This window comes from Chiloscyllium plagiosum, unplaced genomic scaffold, assembly GCF_037043375.1.
Source record: "Chiloscyllium plagiosum isolate Xiang-an unplaced genomic scaffold, Cpla_swu_hap1 HiC_scaffold_10, whole genome shotgun sequence".
Taxonomy (NCBI): Eukaryota; Metazoa; Chordata; class Chondrichthyes; order Orectolobiformes; family Hemiscylliidae; genus Chiloscyllium; species Chiloscyllium plagiosum.
This window is the reverse complement of record NW_028270148.1, coordinates 65,788,246-65,807,262: the sequence shown is the minus strand read 5'-3', so window position 1 is coordinate 65,807,262 and position 19,017 is coordinate 65,788,246.

The window sequence follows — 19,017 nt, the reverse complement described above, 5'->3', positions numbered from 1 at the left end:
GGGTTCAGTGCCTTACCTGTTGCAAATAGTTCAAGAAACATGCTGTCTAACATCATCAGTCAGACTTTGGGTTGTGCGCTCTACATACCTAGCATTACACCAGCAGTGAAATTCATATTGCATATCAGTCATTTGTGTGATAAGCAGACATCAGTTTGGCTTGATGGTAGTATCCTGTTCATGAAAATTGTAGTATCATAGTAGCATGAAACAGCTAGCTTTACCTGTTGTCCTAATGATTCAGATAGCTTATCCTTCTGGAGTATCTGGATCTGACTGGCCACTTTTCAGAACTGTAAATGGCAGCCTTAGGCCTGTTCATGAGTTTGCAAGGTAGATAGGAAAGAATGATTTGTTCAGGGTAGGCATGATTTTGCAGGAATGTATATTGCATCCGAGTTCAGCATCAACCTTGCACAGTGAACAAATGGCTCAAATCCTATTTACGGTATTGCCAATAGGTAAATGTTAAGGTGAGTGGATCTACATGAATCCTAATATATATCTTGCCCAGTGAAGGTAGAATTGCAGTAGACAGTATGGAGAACCTTTGGCAGATTTTCAACCGGCACATCAAGGAAAGGGAGCTTATTTGACTGGTTCATTTTAAAGATGAATCTGAGTACAGGATATAGCCAATTAACATGTCTCAGGAAATTCTCACATACAGCTGCAGCTTCAAATACAACAAATGTATCAACTACATATCAGAAAAATGCAAGCTGAAGGAGGTTAAGTGTCATGTTCTTGAAAACAGGTTTGTCATGGTACCCAAGAAAGATGTTTGCAAGAGCTGGGCCGAGCAGGTTCCCATGACAACACCATCTATTCAGGTGTATGTGATATTAAAACAGAAGTCAATAGCATAAGTCACAGAGTTCATAAGCTCAATGAATACTGATTTTCTCAACTGTGACAGATCTAGATTGACATGATACACTGCTGCTGTGCAAAGATTATACAGGGCTTGCTATCAATTGGAATGCCATGCCCATGTCCTCATTTGACCAATATACTACACAAGGAAGCAATAGACATTTGCATTCACAGTCCATCAATGTTGTGGAATCCTTCTTTCCTCATAGAATAAAACTTTACTGGAAGTTATGAAATATATCTTGAATGTCTAGCATTGGTTATCTATCATTTTATCTTATAATCTATTTTCATACTCTTTTTCAGTCATCTTCTATCTTCATATCTTTGCAATTGTCTTAAGTTCAAGACCTTGAGGAAATAAATGTGCCTAAAATTTTAGGTAATGGTGTAGAAAATGCCCCTCTTTTTCACAATGCCATTTATCACATACGTATGTGCAATTTCAGTCTTAACCGTCTTTTCATTAAATTCAGTTTGAATGATCATTTCACCCAGCTGCGTGCCTGATGTTAAAATAGCACTGATAAAAAATACTAATTACATGTTACATGAATTGATGTAATATCATTCATGGTGCAATGAAACTACCGTTGATGGTTGTCAAAACCCATCTGGTTCAGTAAAGCAGGGAAAACTGCATTCCTTTACCTGGTCTGCCCTACAAGGGACTCCAGACTTATAGCAATGTGGTTGATTCTAAACTGCCCCCTGAATGGGCCTACTAAGTCATCCAGTTCAGTCAATTCAACATGGACTAAAATACGTGAGAAGTTAACTTGTAATATAAAACAAAAAGTCTGATCGCAGTCTTTAGGCTAAATCCTTAGACTGATCAACAAAAAAAAATCACACTGTTTCCTTACCCTGCAATACACCTTATTAGTGTGCTTAATAACTTAAGTAAAACAGTGAATGCATGAAGCACAGATCGAAACTGAAATAATTCTGTAATGAGAAAGTAACTGTCTTATAAATGAGTGAATCTTCAAGAAGACTGCTTGACTGCACTTTTCACACAATGTAATATGTCTCTGAGCAGGAATTTAATCAGCTGGATAAATGAAGATCAAGACCTTTTTGAGGATATCATTTAGAAAACAACATAACAGCTCCCACACTTGCCAATCTGAACATCAGGAAGTTGGGTGTTAATTGAAGAATTCATTAAAGGTTAACCCCTTTCATTCTGAATCTAATGAAATTGGATTCCTTTTTACTGAAATAAACTAGTTATATTCAATTCCCTCTGTCTATTCATCACCTCTTGAAATGTGTGTGTGAATAGAGGCAATTTTAGGTAGAGTGAAGATCAATGAACATGCTGCCCCTAGAGTGAATCCTGCTCTAAATTTGGTTGATTCATGAAAGATAGATCAAAAGAAGACTAGCAATTCTTTCAAACCTTAAAACGTTCTTTTAGTTTGTAGCATCATTCAATAGCTTGGAGCATTTGCCGTAGACATTGATGGGTATCCATCAAACAATTTCTAAAGTATCTATCAGAAAAGCTCAGATTCAGAGAATACCTAAAGTTTAAATGCTAGACCCCGTAATCTACAGCATGACCGAAGTAAACAGCAGCTAAGCGACGTTACTTTTTTTTCCATATTCTTTCCTTATTTTGGAGTTCCATTAAGTGGAAGAAGGAGGAGAATATTTTTGAGTCTTTTGATGTGGAATCCCACACCATCAATTTATTTCAATACTTTGCATTATTTTTCTCACAGTTGTTTACTTTCCTTTTTCATTTTCTTCCACAATACAGTTCCCATAGAAGTTCCGTAGGGAGTCATTCAATTAAAGCGAATTGTTTAAAATGTAAAATTTCATAGAAAACTACATTTTCTTGAAGAGATGACCTAATTCATGTATTGAAAAGAAATTTACTGGGTATCTGTAGAATAACATCAGAAATAGGAGCCAAAGGGCTCAGTGCTGACAATCTGTGTCAAATCTTTTTCTTTGCTATGTGGCCTGCCTAATGATGGAGCTGCAGCTAAATCAAGCAGTTTTGTTCTTGCCAGGTTCAATCAAATCAGTATCACACAGGAGTCATTTCATTAAATCTTACAAATAAATTAAATCACTTCTAAAACAAAGATTTCTTTACTAATCTACCCATCTGCTAGATCGTGGCACTTAACATTTGCATTTTGCTTCCAAAGAACAAAGGACAGTACAGCAAAGCAGTAGGCCCTTTGGCCCACCAAGCCTCCGCCAAACATATGACACCTATGTAAACTAAAAACCCTTTGCCTCTCCACAGTCCAGATCCCTCTATTCCCTGCCTATTCATGCTTCCATCAAGATGCCTTTTAAATGTTGCTATTGTATCTGCTTCTACCACCTTTTCTGGCGATGCACTTACCACGCTCTGTGTAAAAACACTTGCAACTCACATTTCCTTTAAACTTTCGTCCGTTCGTAGAGTCATAGTGATGTACAGCATGGAAACAGACCTTTCAATCCAACCCGTCCATGCTAACCAGATATCCCAACCCAATCTAGTCCCACCTGCCAGCACCCGGCCCATATCCCTCCAAACCCTTCCTATTCATATACCCATCCAGATGCCTTTTAAATGTTGCAATTGTACCAGCCTCCACCATTTCCTCTGGCAGCCTATTCCTTAAACATACCACCCTCTGTGTGAAAAAGTTGCCCCTAAAATCTCTTTTATATCTTTCCCCTCTCACCCTAAACCTATACCTTCTAGATCTGGACTCCCCCACCCAGGGAAAAGACTTTATTTATCCTATCCATGCTCCTCATGATTTTATAAACCTCTATAAGGTCACCCCTCAGCCTCCCACGCTCTAGGGAAAACAGCCCCAGCCTATTCAACCTCTCCCTATAGCTTTAATCCTCCAACCCTGGCAATAACCTTGCAAATCTTTTCTGAACCCTTTCAAGTTTCACAACATCCTTTCGATAGAAAGGAGACCAGAATTGCACACAATATTCCAAAAGTGGTCTAACCAATGTCCTGTACAGCCATAACATGACCTCCCAACTTCTGTACTTAATACTCTGACCAATAAAGGAAAGCATATCAAACACCTTCTTCACTATCCTATCTACCTGCGACTCCACTTTCAAGGAGTTATGAACCTGCACTCCAAGGTCTCTTTGTTCAGCAACAATCCTTAGGACCTTACCATTAAGTGTATAAGTCCTGCTAAGATTTGCTTTCCCAAAATGCAGCACTTTACATTTATCTAGCTTAAACCTATGCCCCCTAATAATTGACATTTCTACCCTAGAAAAAAGACTCCAACTATCCGCTCTATCCCTGCCTCTCATAATTTTGTAAACCTCTATCAGGTCACAGCTCAGGTTCTGAATTTCAAGTGAAAGCAAACCCAAGTTTGTCCAATCTCTCCTCATAACTAACCCTCTCCAAACCAGGCAACATCCTGGCAAACCTTTTCTGTACTCTCTCCAAAACCTCCAGATCCTTTTGGTTGTGTGGCAATCAGAACTGAATGCAATATTCTAAATGTGGCTTAACAGAAGTTCTATACAGCTGCAATATGACTAACCAAATTTTATACACATAGTTCTTTTATAATGCTGTGGTTGGGTTCCAGTGAAACCTCGCTTAATAAAAAATCGCCTTATATAAATAATGAGGCCTATGGGAAAAGTGGGGTTAGAGTCAGACCAACAAAAAATATTAATCACTATCACTCAAAAATCACCCAAAAGCCTCACACAAAGTATGGCTGAATGAAAGTTTATGAATTAAACAAAAATAAATTTAACACAGCACATTTAAAAAGTGTAAGAAAGCTCCTCTCTGTACAATACCTCCCACAGAAAGCTGCTCTGTTTGCAGCTAACATTGGCACATCCATAAAATGGCATGAAGGCTAGCGCTGACATCATGCATGCACAGAATGCTGTGGAGATTTTGGCATAGGTGTCAGCTCATGCACAGATCGAAGCATACAAACTGATCCAGGCTAGAATCACGCTAATGCGAATTGAAGTAAGCATTCTCTGAAACATTGTTTCCTAAGTCTTCAGCATCATTATAGCCAAATCGCACTGCCAGAACGTGCATTATTCAAAAATTATCTGTACTCAAAACCCCTACGAATAAAGGCAAGCATGCCATATGCCTTCTTGACCTCCTTAACCACTTGCATTATCACTTTCAGGGATCAGTGGACCTGCATACCTAGATGTACACTAGGTACAGCAGCTAATAACACTTAAAATTCATGAATGGAACCAATGCCTGTTAAATTGTTGTAAGTTTACTTGATATAAGACTTACAAATATGAAGCACCATTACGTTCAAACCTTGCCATGTGTTTGCCTGATCAAAAACAGCAGATTCTCCTGTGTTAGTATAAGGGGTTAAAGTTTAATTATGGGATTTCCTAATAAGACATTATATATTTTCACAAGTAGTGCATAAATATCACATGATCTTGCTTTCTCTTGCAAACATCATGGGCAAGCTAGCTATAATAAAGTGGTTATTAAATCAAATGTAATTTTCTCTTACTTTCATCTGCAGTACAACAAGATCAAGAATTCTAGATAATGTTGGACTGAGACACGACTGGCAGAACTAATTTTAGGATGAGATGTGAAGCAGAAATACAGCTACATTTTGAGGTGGATGTGATTTACCCCATCACACTGTTCTGCAGAAGAACAGGGGAGTTTTATTGTTACTCATTTACTCGGCTGTACCCACAGTTTTAGTGGCTTACTCCCCAGTAAAACCACTTCACTTTCTCACTCTGACCATTCTCTAGATAAAGGCTTCATCTCTCTTTCCGTAAGTAGGATGGATGCAGACTTGAAAGGTCGTATCAGCATGGTGGTGGCAGCAGCTCCTGGTTGTAGTCGGCCCAGAGTCAGGGTCTCCTGGTTATCGGCAAGGCAATAACAGCAGAGGAACTGCAGGCTTCTAGTTGCAGAATGAGCATGCGTTCAGCACAGGACCTGCCATCAGCTGTCCATTGGTGAGGTGGTCCCAGTGCTGAAGAGATGGCACCGAAGATTGGCCTTGTGGGTTACTTGCAGACAGTGGAGAGGTGACAGTGGACAGCTAGCTCAAGGTTCAGGACTCAGGGTGGAGGCAGTGGAATGAAGATGGGCTCTTTCAGCTTTATCTTTTTATTCTTAAAGTATTCAAATGGCATCAACAGTTGTAGCTTTTCATTATATTTTACTGTTTTGTTCATTGTAGAGTGCAAGTGACAATAGATCATCATTCATTCATCTGTTGCCAGATCTGCCATAAGGCATGACCAGGTCCTACTCTTGCTTGCTAAAACTGTTCACTATTCTAAGATCATCCTGGAATGCAACAATAACTCCCAGTTTCCTTTGAATCCTGCAAACTATTTTCTTCAACTTCTCTCATCAGCCTTGTCCACTTCACTGCCAACAGCAAATACAAGAAACTCATGGACTTCTTTGTCACAAAGTTCAAGATTACCTGATCAAGATTACCTGATCAACTGCTGCTGCCATGTTATTCTCCTTTATTAACCCACTCGGCCAGACTTATAATGTCATAATGGCTTAAAAAGAGGCCATTCAGCTATTAAAACTAGCTCTCTGTAAAGTAAACCCATCTATCCTATTCCTCTGGTCTATTCCCATAGCCCTCTAAGTTTATTTTCCTCAAGTATTCATCCAATTTTCTTTTGAAATCAGTCATTGTCTCTTCTTGCACCCCTTCTGCAAGAAATGAGTTCCAGGTCATTAATATTCACTGCATAAAAAAGTTGTCTAAGACATCTGCTCTCCTGCATATTTTGCTCAAAACATTAAATCTGCATCATTAACTTATGAGAGCAGCTTTTCTGTATGCACTTTTTCAAACCTTTCATAACAGGTTTGTAATATTTTCATTCAGTCTCCTTTGCTCCGAGGAGAAAATCTTTAACTTCTTCAAGCTAGCATTGTTGTTAAAATCCCTCATCCCAGGAACCATTCTGGTACTTGGATACTTTTGTACTTAACACTTCCTTTTATGAAGCACAGTCCCATAGGCCTTCCTAATCACTCCTTCACAATGACATGCCTCTTTCAAAGATCTATGCTCATGAATCACCAGGCCCTTCTGTCCCAGTACATCTTTTAGTACTATGCCATTTAGTTTATATTGTGTTAAACATGTACAATCTAAAGAATGCACCAGCTCACAGTTCATTGTTTTAATTTGCAACTGCCACTTGTTTGCACATTCTGCTAGCTTACCTATGTCCCATTCCAACTGTTTGGTGCCATTCTCATGGGCTCTGACATTTTCAAGTTTGAGATTACAAAAATGTATTGCAGTTCTTCTCTGCATTTAAAACTTCCCAGCCACTCATTTACTCATATGCATCTAAAAAGACATAGTCTTATCACTGACCTTTATCACTCCATCAGTCCAGAAAAATAACAATTTACAATGACTCACTGATTTTTGTCCTCAAGTCAATTATGCGAGCCTCAATTTTGTTAATCAGTCTTTTAAGTGGTACTTTTCTCCCCAAAATATTCTTTGCATCCATGTAAACAACATCCATTGTCATACCTCCATCAAATACTGATTTATCATTTAATCTGATGAAGCGTCACCAGACCCTAAACATCAACTCTGCTTCCTTCCCACAGATGCTGTCAGACCAGCTGAGTTTCACCACATTTTCTGGTTTTATAATTTTTTTCAACCCTGTCGGGTCATGAAGTAAATTATCTTCAGTGTTAGTGTGACTGTGACTCAGACATTCTGACTTAAAAGTAAGGACACTACCACTGCACTCCAATCTCTTCCTCTCTCTGCATCAATTTCTTTTCAATTAATGATCCAAAAATGTAATACGTGTGTTCCCTAATACTACCTCAAGTCTAGCAAGTCTATTTTGAGTCTCATCAAATCTGCATATATGTCATAACATGTCTGAGCAGGTTGATTTTTTTAGCATCGAAGATGTGTCACTTAGACAATGACAGAATGGATATCTTTTGTGCTTAGGTAGTTGGCTAGAATTTGGTGCCACCTGAGGGAGCAGGGAATGAGGAGTTGAGGGGGTGGGGAATGTTGGTCACATGAGAGGTCCTATGTCCAATACTGTCATCAGGATCAATGGTTCAAATTAACCCATTAATATGGAGGAAGCATGGCGGTGATGTTGCACAATTGTGGCAGGAAAATAATTGAGGTTGCTTAGCATCTTGTTATCATACATTTACATATAACTCTTCGAACCTAAATGTTATCATACAAATTCAACATGTGGTACACCACGAATCACGAGATATTAGGTTTTTGCCTATTTAAATCTGGTGGAGAGCAGGACAGTCTAATGAGGAGAAGGGGAGCCATTTGGAGTTGCTTCCATAATTCTGTGAATATTATCTAGCAGTAGAGAGGAAATTACAAAGCATTGTGGAGCATTGACAGGGTTCAAGCAAACTGCAGAAAGGTTTGAAGATATTTTAAGGGGTTAGAGGGGCATTGGGAGGATGTTGAGATTTTAATGTTAGAAAATGTGCATCATACACAGAAGCCAAGCCTATTCATAGGCCATGAACACAGTGGAGGACACTCAGAGCATTGACTATTGAAGGGGCATTGAGGTAAGACATGGATCACACTCACTTAGAATTCCTGGAGCTATAAGCAGGAGAGGAGCAATGCAAATGGAGAGTGGAGCTGATACTAGAGGCAAACATGCTGGAAGAACTTCAGCAACAGGATCAACCTGTAGCAGGATAAAGAAAAGGAAATGAGTTAGAGAAAGATCAATGCCTTATCCCAGAATTTACTTCTCTCACATGAAATACCTTAAAATATATGAGTGTCAATGCCAGTGATGATTTGGGAACCCTCCATCATTGACCTGTACACTATGCTGCAGGACAATCTGAAATCCATGGGATTCAGAGAGATTACATGTCCCTCTGAAAGGCACCATGGTGGTAAACCTTAATAAAACGAAGATCTGTGGGTTCTATCGAACGGTTCTGAAGAAGGGTTACTGAACTCAAAATGTTCACTCTATTTTCTCTCTGCAGGTGCTTCTAGACCTGTTGTCTGTAAACCTGTATGTTGCCACTTACTGGCTCCATCACTGAGATTCAGTAATATTACAGTTATTTCCTAATTAATCAGTTCTGAGAGCAGCTGGTAGGATATGATATCACAAGCCATCCTGAAGTTCTTTAGGTCACATAAGAAGCTATTTTACAAGGTACTGGCTGTTGACCAGATGCTCCACTTAGGGCAGAGGGAGTGGTATGGGATAGGATGCTCTTCAGAGAGTTGGTATGGAGTTGGTGGACTGAATAGCCTGTTTTCACACAGGAGGGATTCTATGATTCTAAGTAAAGAAGCAAAACACATGTTCCAAGGAGGTGTGAAAGTGAATGGAGGAACCACCAGAAACATTGCTGCTCAAAGGAAAGGCAGGGGTTATGATCTGGAAGTTGATCTGCCAATGCTTCATAGTGCCTCAGTGAAAGATGAGATTCTGTTCCTCAAGTTTGCATGGAGCATCAATGAAACATTGCAGGAGGCTGAATTAGAAAGGTTAGTGTGAGGTTAGAGAAAAGAATTAAATTGACACACAGTTGGAAGCAAGTGCCAAAATTGTGGACTGAAAGGAACTATACTGAATGGAGCTGAGTGCCATTACAGAGGAGATCACCTTCTTAGTGGTGAGCATCATATGCTGATTGAACAAAATATAAGTCAGTTGCTGTTTCACCTGGTTAGGCTTTGGACAGTAAAAATCAAGAAAGCTAAAGGGCAGATGTTATATGGAAAGGTTCTGTGGAAATGGAAGAGTAAAGACTGAGCCAGGATGTTTTGAAGCTTCCCTTCAGAAAGCTGACGAGAGAGGAAGATGTTCATAGAATCCATACAGTGTGGAAACAGACCATTCGGTCCAACATGTCCACACCGATCCTCTGAAGAGCCAGACACTATTACTCTATATTTACCCCTTACGAATGTACCTAACCTACACATCCCTGAACACTATGGGCAAATTAACATGGCCAATTCACCTAACCTGCACATCTTTGGATTGTGGGAGGAAGCCAGACCATCCGGAAGAAACGCACACAGACACAGGGATAACATGCAAATTCCAAACACGCAGTCACCCAAGGCTGGAATTGAACCAGGGCTCCTGGCACTGTGAGGCAGCAGTGCTAACCACTGAACCACCAGGCCACCCCAGATGTGTTTGGTTGTAGGATCATATTGCAGTAATGCAAAAAATAAAGGTTGATCTGTTGAATGTGGAGACAGGTGGAGTGAAAGGTGAGGTCAAGGAGATTCTGACTGTAGTTCTAGGTGGTGGGGTGAAGGGATGAGAGACAGACTACAGGAAATGGTTTGCCAGACCCTGTTAACCACAGTGGAATTGGGGAGGCTGATGGTCCTTGGTGAGAAATTTGGAACACATATCTGAAGTGCTGGTGTGGAATGTTTCATTGTCAGTACAGAGAAAATAGAGAGAAATGGAGAATGGAATGGATTTATTACAAGAGCTGGGATGTGAGCAAATATAGTCAAGGTCACTATGAAAATAAGTGAATAAGTGTAGAAAGCTTATCCCCAGAAAAGGAGAAAGATAACTTAAGGAATGGAAAGGAAGAGTTAAAAATAAACTGTTTGAAGGTGAAGGGGAGTTTGTTAATTTCTGGACACTACACTTTAGGAATATTTTAATAGCCTAAGCAGAGGTATACAATTCATGCACTGGAATAGTACCTTTCAAGAAAGACCAGTTGTGTGGATAGACTGGAGAAGCTGAATTGGTCCCTTAGACCAGGGAAGGATAAGAGGGGATATGCTCTAAATCATGAATGGTTTTGATAGAGTAAATAAAGAGTCACTTTTTATTCCAATGGTGACAAAGTCCTCAATAGCCAGAAGATACATATCTAATGTGATTGGCTGTAAATTTAGAGGTCTCATGAGGAAAAAAGTTTTAACATCATGAGCTGAATATATGACCTAAAAAGGTGTCAGTTTCTTTAATTGTTCCATTCTGATTCAATTCTAGCCTTCAAGGGGGGATTGAATGAATAATTGAAGAAGAAATAAAAACAGGACCCTGAGAAAAGGGCAGAAGAGTGGAAATTTGATAGACTTGGGTAGCTCTCCCAAAGGGTTAGCACATGCATAATGGGCAGAATGGATTCCTATCATGTTATATTAGTCTGTGAATCTATAATTAGAGTTTGCTTCTGCCTAAATTACATGTACACAGCATGAACAAAAAAATCCAACTAAAATATTACAGAATAAAGTGCAAAGGATGATTTAAAATGTTAAAAAAGGTCAATTAAAGAACACAATGCAATATATCTTCTGGAGCTTTTAAAAGGATTTCCTTTAACCTGTTTTATAACTTAGATAAAATTAAAACATTCTGAAATTTGCAACACAGTTTGATCAACACCTAAGACTAACTAGTCCTAAGAACTCTGTATTCTGATGAAGGGTCATTTCTATATAACATCCCTCTACAGTCGTTCGGTTGCCAATGGGCAGCCATTTTTTTTTCAGTTTACCAGTGCAAATACCTTTCTTTAAAAATCTATATCTAAAAACTAGTTTAAGCCAAACCACAAAGCATGTGCTCATGCTGAGCATTTCACAAGCAGCAGAAAAAGCCTGTAAGGACAACATGACACAGAAGGTCATTGTAACTTTAACACTTTAACATTTCTCAACAAAAGGATAGGCACATGTTGTCCTTCACCAACAAGAAAATAACGAGCCACTTACAAACGAACAGAAGAAAACAAGGGCCTCAGACAAACATCTTGCCTTTAGTTGTTTGGTAATGCTGAACTGCCATTTAATCCAGTGAAGAATTATACTTTTCTGATTAGTTGCAAGACAGCTTCTGTACCACACAACACAAGTATAATGGTCAATCATCATTACCCTAGTGCTGGCCCAACTGTGACAGTGTCCACACTCAAAATTGTGCCAATGACTTATTGATAATGGTGACTTTTTGGTTGTAATTTCTTGTCATTTTCAGCTAAATCTTCAAGTTCACAATCTTCAAGAAGTAGCAGAGTATTTGTTATGTTTTGAACATATCAGTGTAACAATTCTAACCTTATAGAATTCTTCATGACAGCCTTGAAAATACAGTACTGTGAATCATAAACATTTAAGAATAAAGTCACTCTAAGAACAACAGGATGTGTTATGAATGGCAGATTTGCTTTCCAACCACAACAAACCATAATTCAATAATTATCTCCCTAATAATCACAAACATTATATGTACCATGCATTGAAATCAACTTATATATTGCTCTGGAGATTCCTGAATTGATAGATACAACAGCCTATCAGAGGTCTGTACAGTAAGCGTTTGTTTCAGCCATCTTTGTATCCGTTAACAAACACAGATGAAGACACTAAAAACTGCTGTCAATTGTGCAAATTATAAAATACATGCTGAACTTTCACTATTTTGGCTACCATTCTAAGTTAGGATAAATGCCAACTAGAGTTTACATAGAAATAAGTGAAACACAACACCAGTGAAACCAATACTATTGGTCTTGCTAAGCTTGAAATGGAAACAATTCTATTACCGGTTTTAATTCCAGTTTAGAAACAACAGATAATGCCATTATTGTAGTTTTGATGTGAAGGTACCGGTGGATTGGGGTAGACAACGTTAAAAATCACGCAACACCAGGTTATATTTCAACGGGTTTATTTTGGAAGTACAAGCTTTTGCAGTGCTGCTTATTCATCAGGTGGCTGGTGGGGCAGGATCATAGGACACAAAATTTATAGTAAAAGATCAAAGTGTCGTACAACTGATGGGATGTATTGAACCAACCTAGATTGCTGTTAAGCCTTTGAACACTTAGAATGGGGATGCAGGTTTTGATTGATTAACATGCAAATCCCAGAACTTCACTCAAGTCACATTCCTGAGATAAATTAAGGTTTTAAAGAAAGGTGACATCTCATCTCAGACAATGCATTAAATGTGTGAGGTTAAAGTCGGTCTATATCCCAAACTTCAAGCAGACTCGTTCCATTTCCAAAGAAGGAATTTGTAAAATGCCACATGGGCTGAATATTGTAGCTGCTAGTCCAATTTTTGATTCTTTCCCAACCTATGCCAATGAGCACTGCATCGAAAAATCCAAGTAGGACATTCAGTTTGAACTATGACTGGCAATGCAGTGACATCACTTTAGAAAATGTCCTAAAATGCTGGACGTGCCTTGTTAAAAAGTATCCCAGTATGAATATTGTTTACTCTGGGGACAGGTACATGAAGGAATCAGGCCTCCCTATCCTGGGAGCAAAGTTTAGGTCTTCATGGGGACAGCTATGTGCCCAAGCTGGGCTGGTTAGAAGGTCTACTTCAGTTCACTAGGATTTCATTCCAGCTGTTTTACAATTTGTTAACCCCTTTACCCCTTACATCTCTCACTCTCCCACAAATACATGAATGTGCCCTTGTAATCTCCGTCCCACCTCACAGCCAACCTATGCCCTCTATCCACTCTGAGAACCCCTCATGTCCTTCGTACCACCTCAATAGCTCCATAGTCACCAAGACCTTTGAGTATAGGAATTGGGATGTCATGCTGAGGTTGTATAGGACGTTGGTGAGGTCTCTTCTGAATATTGTGTACAGCTACAGTCGTCTTGTTATAGGAAGAATATTAAGCTAGAGAGGGTTCAGAAAAGGTTTACCAGGATGTTGCAGAGATTGGAGGATTGTAGTTATAAGGAGAGGCTGGAAAGGCTAGGACATTTTCCATTGGAGCATAGGAATTGATGGATGATCTCATTGAGGTTGAGAAAATCATGATATGTATAGAAAAGGTGAAGGGCAGGTGCCTTTTCCCTAGGTGGGGGATTTCAAGACTAGGGATCATATTTCTAAAGTGAGAGGAGAAAGATTTAAAATCGACATGGGGGCATTTTTTTACACAGATTGTGGTTTGCGTGAGGAATGAATTTCTAGAGGAAGAGGTAGATGAGGGTACAGTTACAACATTTAAAAGACTTTTAGATAAGTACATAAGTAATGTCTGGAGAGATATGGGCCAAGTACAGGCAGGTGGGACTAGTTTAGTTTTGGATTATGGACTAGTTGGAAGGAAAGGTCTATCCACTATGAACAAATCTTTGGATCAGGATGAGATGAGAAAAGAACTTTTAATTATCTCACTGACAGGTGCAGTCTTTTTACTGTTTAAAGAGCTGGGCATTAAAAAACTTCAGATCATGACAGTTCTACAGACCTTATCTGTCCTTCAAGCATTATATTAGCTCAACTAAGTCATGACTATCACACTGCAAGTTAAGGATGTTTGAACAGTCAAGGATTTCAAAGGTCCTGCTAACTTTAAGTGTCCTTACTGTATAAATCCTGCTCCAGACCTTTTACACCAATGTCAAAAAATAGATCTGCTGGAAAGAGGGGCACGACTTTTGCAATTGGCTTTAATTTGTCATTTTAAAATATCTGTGGATTCTTTCTTTGCAAAAGCCTGTCAATTCATCTTTTTCAGTCCACAATAAAGAGAATGTTCAGTCCTATGCAGGCATGTACATTTCTGTTTGGGTCCTATGTTTACAAATTATTATATATTCATGTGCACACTGGAATATATAATGAAGTTCAGATGATCCAGATGATTTAACCCACTGCTGCAAACCTGCCCCACCAATGATTGTGTTATTTTAATCTTTCACAAGACATAGACTTCACGGTAAAGCTGGAATTTGTTGCCTATTCCTAATTTCCCTTGAGCCACTTTCTTGAATCATTGCATTCCATGCAGTAGAGGAACATGCACATAATCCTGTTCGGAAGGGAATTCCGGATTTTGACCCTCAAAACAGTGTCACAAGCCTCAATCTTTGAACTTTTAAAATAATATAAACACTTCAAATTTATAAATCTTTAATCTGAATGAGCTAGCAAAGCATCTTTGGCTTAGAATGTAGACAATGGATGTTCTTTCTCCTGCTATGCTGGGTTTAGCTCCACACAGACTCCTCTCACTGATTATAAAACATCTTAGTATCAAGCTTTTATTTTCTCTCTGCTATCTCGGCAGCAAAAGTGTGGTCCTGGAAGTGTTTTTGATTTCCTGTGTGTCTACAGACAAGAAGAGGATGTCAACATGGTGATCAGCAATCCTTATAGTGCCATTCCTGCTGCACACCTTTTTTTTAAGGTTTGAAATGTCGGTAAAGTGAGTACTGCAGACCGTGGGATGTCTCCTGCAGTGGGTCTTCCAAATTCACTCCAACAACTAATGTGATTAGATAGAAACAAACGCTATTATTTTAATTCTACACTTTAGAAGAAGTAGACAAAGCTCCCAGAACTGACACAGATTTACAGAACGAAAATAAAAGATAATTCAGGTCATTATACTTGGGTTCAAATGTAACTGAGTAAACTACATTCACAGTGCATTCAATCACATTGTCCACAGCTTCATTACTGGTTCTAACTACTGGATTGGATAATGTAGTGCAGGAAAATACAGAGGCATGTGGTGTTTTCAATGAAGCAGATCATGCCCACTAAAACCTGCCCTGTATAGAAATTTAAAATAGAAATGATAACTAGTTTGAAATCTGCCACAACTAACTTTCTTTTCACATGGATACTGAAAGGCTGCTGAATTCTTAGAATCACGCAATTCTTACAATTCCTGTGCAGACTACCTCAAGTTTTTGGGAAGTTCTGATATGAATGGCGATGGGTGGTGTGATCCCCTGAATAGACATATCAAGATGAAACTCATTGATGGAATTCACATTGTTAGAGCCCTTGTGGTATTTTTGATCTGTCAGCAGTTTTGGTTTGGAGCTGTGAACTGGGAACTGTGAGCTAAAGATGACTTTTGTTCTGTGGGTAACAGCTTGTTTTAAAAGGAAAACAGGCCTAGAAGTTAATTGCAGGCTGGTTTCTGATATAAAATGGTTCTGCAGATGCTGCATCACCAGGAAAGAGAATTATGTTTACATAGAAAGCAAGAGTTGGTTACTAAGGAGGTCAGTACCATTGGATTTGTTCCAGCATATCTGAAAAACACCTAATACTCAAGCAGATGTCAGAGGTTGAATGGTAACTGGGACCTTGTGGAGGAGATGATCAACCTGGCCAGAGATTGAGTTGGGTTTGGAACTGTATTTTTGGGGAAAAAGTTGATCCTACACATGAAGATTTGAAAACTTACTCCCTACTCTCTCTTAGTAGCTCTTGGAAGTTCAGAGAATAGAAAACTAAGTTACAAATATTACAGCCTTTATTTGAATGAACTGCAAAGATGACACTGATCACCATCTTCAGAAAAATCAATCAAGGGAAACATTATCTATGCCTGTGGAACAATGCATTTTGAAAACCACTTAAGTAATCTAGCTAATATTGTTATTTTCTTTTATTTTTCCATTAACTGTGCTTTTTTTGTCTATTTGTCTCTTGTCTGAATGGGGCTGAAAATAAAGATTTTGGGTTCATGGCATAGACCAATTACATTGCATTGTTGTTCAATGTTGTTTTACTAAAATTATTGCCTTGTTAAGAAATTGCGAACTGAGTTATTGAAAAATAAAGCAAGGAACTCTGGATGCTGAAGATCTGAAACAAAATCAAAAATTACTAGAGAAACTTAGCAATCTAGCATCATCTGAGAAATCAGAGTTAACACTTCAAGTCAAATGAATTCTTCAGATGCCTATCTGAAGAAGGGTTACTGGATTCAAAACGTTGACTCTTCTTTCTTTACAGAGATGTTGCTAGACCTGCTAAGTTTCATCAACGATTTCTGTTTTGGTTATTCAGATTTCTGGTTAGGAATCATTGGGATTAATTCTGACGATATTTCAAGGTTTTCATTTTACTGTTTGGAAATACAGAAGTAGAAAGGCTGATTTGGTTCAGCTGTCTGGCTCCGTTACATAACTGTGCCTTTATTCGTTCATGGATTTATCCACAATTCAATATCAATGGACTTTCAAAACTCCACAAAAGGATCTGTAGATAAATTCATTCATGATAAGTATGAATAAATACTTATACTGGCCAGGTCTTCACACGCATGTGGCACAGTTTTCTAAAGCACGCATACGTACCAGCTGGTGGGAAAACAGGCAGACAATAGAGGGATACAGACTATGTGCAGGTAAATAGGATTAATTTGGAATGGCATCATTGTTGACACAGGCATGGTAGGCTGAAGGGCTTGTGCCTGTGCTGTACTGTTCTGTGTTATAAGAAACTGTGAATACTCGTATCTATTCCTCATTGTGTCGCAATGACTTCAGACTTCAATCTACTGAGTGCACAAAAGAAGCTTTTATCATGTGACCAAAATTGACCACAAACAATGTGCCTTGCAAATGTGCATGACCAACTTTGCCTGTACCTGTGCTTCAGTGTAGGTGCATGCTGAAGGAGTGATATGCTGGTAGATTCACAGGATGCATGAATGAATAAATAATCCTTTTTATTTAAACCCACAAAAGCTCGCTCCTGGCTTTTCAAATTGAAGTCAGCATGCAAGGATTCAAATGTAACTGAATAAACTGCATTCAGGGTAAGCTCTTTCTTTCCACTGATTCTGGACAATAGGGGAGTGGAATTAATATTTCAGTTTCTCTCTCATTCTGTCTATAAAAGGGTAGTATTGTTCTGTTGTTATCCAGTTATGTTGTTTGTCTGTTGCAAAGTTAAATAAACAAAAGCCAAATTAAGACCCTTGAAGTCTATGTTTCCTTTAAATATAGTATTAATTGAGTTGAATAATAGTAAATGGGTAAAATAGGATAATCTGGCTGTAGTTTCAAAGTAACTTAAGAAAACTACTGCCAAGATTCTAATCAATCAAATACTTTGTTTTGTTTGATCACCACCTGTAGAAGCGTGTGTGTGCGCGTGCGTGTATGTGTGTCTGTCTGGCTGGCTGTTTGTCTGTGTCTTTCTGTCTGTGTGTCTTATGGTCAAACTAGCCCATCAATATCTTTCAATCAGTGCCTTTAACATGACCACAGGAAGCAACACAATCACAAAAGTGATATAATGCACAGGTGAGGTAACTATTCTGGAAGCAATTCTCTGTTCAGGGAATGGGATGTTAGTTTTTGTTCTATGAACTCTGGGCAAGTTTAAAGATCTTTCAAAGGTGAGTCTTTCTCTTCCAGCATTATAAAGAAAAGTGAAGTCTTGCATCTGTATTACACATTTCATGAGCACCAAATGTCTTAAAGCACCTTACAACCCATGAAGTAGTTTGGATGTGTGCTCACAGTTGTAAAATAGAAAACCTGGCAGTGAATATCTGTACATCAATCTCTCACAACCTACAAAGTGGTAAAGAGCACATAATCTATTTTTGTGATGTTGATTGAGGGATAAATATAAACCAGTACACCAGGAATAACTCAAACACCAACACTTCTAAACTGTGCTATAGAATCTTCCACATCCACCCTAGAGGGTAGTCAGGGCCTCAGTTAATGTGTTGCCTGAAAGATGGCACCTTTGACAATGCAACCTTCTTTAGGTAAAGCAAGTCTGTCAGCTTTGATTTTTGAGCTCAAGTCATAGAACACAGAATATAACAGTACAGTACAGGCCCTTCAGCCTTCGATGTTGCGCCACCCTGTGGAACCAATCTGAAGCCAATCTAACCTACACTATTCCATTTTCATCCATATATCTATCCAATGACCATTTAAATTCCCTTAAAGTTGGCGAGTTTACTACTGTTGCAGGCAGGGCATTCCTTGTCCCTACTACTCTCTGAGTAAAGAAATTACCTCTGACATCTGTCCTATATCTATCACCCCTAAATTTAAAGCTCTGTCCCCTCATGCTAGCCATCACCATCAGAGGAAAAATGTTCTCACTGTCCACCCTATCTAATCCACTGATTATCTTATCTATCCCACATAAGTCACCTCCCAACCTTCTTCTCTCTAACAAAAACAGCCTCATAAGTTATTCCCTCCATACTAGGCAACATCCTAGAAAATATCCTCTGAACCCTTTCCAAAGCTTCCACATTCTTCCTATAATGCGATGACCAGAACTGCACATAATGATCCAAGTGCACCAGAGTTTTGTACAGTTGCAACATGACCT